Source organism: Lagenorhynchus albirostris, chromosome 5, assembly GCF_949774975.1.
Source record: "Lagenorhynchus albirostris chromosome 5, mLagAlb1.1, whole genome shotgun sequence".
Taxonomy (NCBI): Eukaryota; Metazoa; Chordata; class Mammalia; order Artiodactyla; family Delphinidae; genus Lagenorhynchus; species Lagenorhynchus albirostris.
In genome coordinates this window covers 13,216,842-13,219,518 of record NC_083099.1, presented here as the reverse complement: position 1 = coordinate 13,219,518, position 2,677 = coordinate 13,216,842, and the positions used below count along the sequence as shown (strand labels likewise).

At 43.7% G+C, this 2,677-nt stretch overlaps 1 pseudogene; it reads left to right on the top strand.

The window, feature by feature from the left end:
• The first annotated feature begins 435 nt into the window (after window positions 1-435).
• Window positions 436-1,191, top strand: LOC132520367 (protein lin-28 homolog B-like; annotated as a pseudogene).
• The last annotated feature ends 1,486 nt before the right edge of the window (window positions 1,192-2,677 follow it).

Genomic DNA, 2,677 nt, shown 5'->3' with positions numbered 1-2,677 from the left:
AGGAGCTCAGAAAGGGGTGAGACAATTATGGACTTGGTTTGGTCAGGAGTCATGAGGACATGGTTCTGAACTATGGCCTGAGGTATGAGAAGTCTGTGAAATACAGGAAAAGTGTTTCAGAGATTCAGTCTATTGAGAATAAGAAACTATGGCTTATGAATTAGAATTAAGGATTTGAGGAGAACAGAGAAAAACGCACTTGGGCTTAGGTTGCTTTTGAAAAGAAAACAACGAAGAATCGATACATTCGCAGGAGCAGTAACTGACTATTGACTGGAACACCGGATGCGGGTGCCTTACGAGGATTTGTACTCCAAAACAAAAAATTTTTTTTTAACTGCGTGTTGATAAATATTGAGTGTTTTCGAGTAATATCTTACAGAATGTATTTAGTGTCTTCATTGCGGAAATTTCTTAAATGTTCTTCAGAAGACAATGAGGTCATTCAACCAGGTTTCATCAGCCCCAAGCGGGGCAAGCAAAGGTGGTGGAGAAGAGCCCGGGAAGCTGCCAGAGCAGGCAGAGGAGGAATCCCAGATTTTGCACGGAACTGGCCACTGTAAGTGGTTCAAGGTGTGAATGGGATTTGGATTCATTTCCATGAGAAACCGAGAGGGAAGCCCCGTGGATATTCTAGTTGATGTATTTGTACACCGAAGCAAATTATTCATGGAAGGATTTAGAAGCCTAAAAGAAGGAGAACCAGTGGAATTCACATTTAAAAAATCTTCCAAAAGCCTTGAATCAATATGAGTAACGGGACTGGTGGGAACCCCAGTTTAGGAAGTGAAAGAAGACCCAAAGGGAAGACACTACAAAAAAAAAACCAAAAGGAGACCGATGCTACAGTCATGCTAAGGAATGTAGTCTTCCTCCTCGGCCAGAGAAGTGCCATTGCTGTCAGAGCATCACGCACATGGTGGCGAACTGCCCTCACAGAACTGGGTGCAGCCACCCGCCCGTTCTCAGGGAAGACCGGAAGCAGAGCCCCAGCCACGCACTTCGACGTTCCCTCGAGAGGTGGGGGGGCGGGGGTACGGCTATCCGTCACCACCGTTTCCTCAGGAGGCGAGGTCCGAGGTCTCAGAGTGGCCAGGCACGTCAGCTGCAGAAGCTTCCTCCACAAAGTCATCTGCGGCACCAGATCAAAGCAGAACGGGGCCTTCCGTTCAAAAACGGAAAAAGACATGACCCTTTTTCTTAACGTATCGTTTTCTCTCCCCCCGGTTGAGAAGTCTACCTCATGCAAATACAGGGGAACAGTATTGCACAAACAGCAGCTGACCTGGGATTTTTAACTCCTGTTGAGGAACAGTGAATTTTTTTAAACAGACAAATCACTCCAAGCAAATGACCTTTGAGCAGGGTGTCATGTGTCACGTGACTCAGAGGATGCGATGCTCTATGTATCTGTATGTGCCCGTGTGAGAGGGAGAGAGCCTGAGTCTCTGTGTGTGTAGGAGGATTTTCTGTAGAATGTAGACATATGTATAAAGAGGGTTTGTCTTTATATATGTGTGTATAGAGATGTAAGCACACACCCTCCCTCGCAGAATTGGACATCCCCAAGAATTGAAAATTCAGGTGAAGCATTTTAGATGGTTTTGAAAATAACCCTTGGAGTTTTTCTTGAAATACCATTCCCTTTATATTGCATTAGGAAAAAAAAAATGACTGTTACCTTCTGTGTGAACCAAAGGATACTTCAGATCTCAGAGCTGCCAATCATATGGTACTAAAGGTTTTTAAGACATCAGTTCTCCCGAATTTGGGATTGCCTCTTCTTCTTGATATCTGTAGAATGTGTCCTCCACCCCTCCCCCTTTGAAAGCAGTACCTTAACTCCATATGCCTCTGACTGCCATAAGCTTTTTTGAATCTGGTATACATAACTCCAGAAAAGACAATGAATGTGTACTTTCTATGCCGATATTTCAGTGATTTTAATTCATATGCTTTGATTGTAAATTAGATGACTATTCAGAGAAATGAAGGGGAGGGCAATGTATAAAGGTAGTGACTTGATTGTTTTCAATGGTATTTTGATACTCGTTATAATCTTTTACCTGTTGTGAGGTTTTTGAGGGACTGTGGCAACAGCAGCTTCCCTTGACCGAGTCAATCCTTCCAACCGTCGCTTCGAGCGGAGGCCTCCTTGTTTACTACTGAAGACCTTGGAGGAAAACTCCAGTTGTTTGGTGTATGTTTTTGGTGGCTGTTTTTATTCTCCCTGGAGAGTTACCTAACTTGTTTCTAAAACAAACAAACAAAACAGCACAGATGTGAGTAAAATGCCAGGGTTGAGAATGGAAATTAAGTGGATGCTCACAATTGCCCAATTACATATGACCTTGAATAATATTAAAAGCACCGTGTTTGATGGCGGGCGACTAGAGTGATGAGCCTGGGGCAGGAGGTTCCCAAACCTCTCCTACCAGAGAGCTAGGAGTATTTTATACAATACAGTTCATCTTAGGGGAATTCCCTCATGACTGTTCCTGAAGGGACCTATGTGGGAGATTCAGGATGAACATTCAATGATGGGGACAGAGACACTTCTCAGGTTGGTCCTCAGTTATATTAATAAACTGGCTGAGGGCCAATCATAGTATTGGTCCCTTCAGGTTTCAGTCATGAAAAACATTCATTCTGGTGTCATCCTGGTTCTAGATGTTAT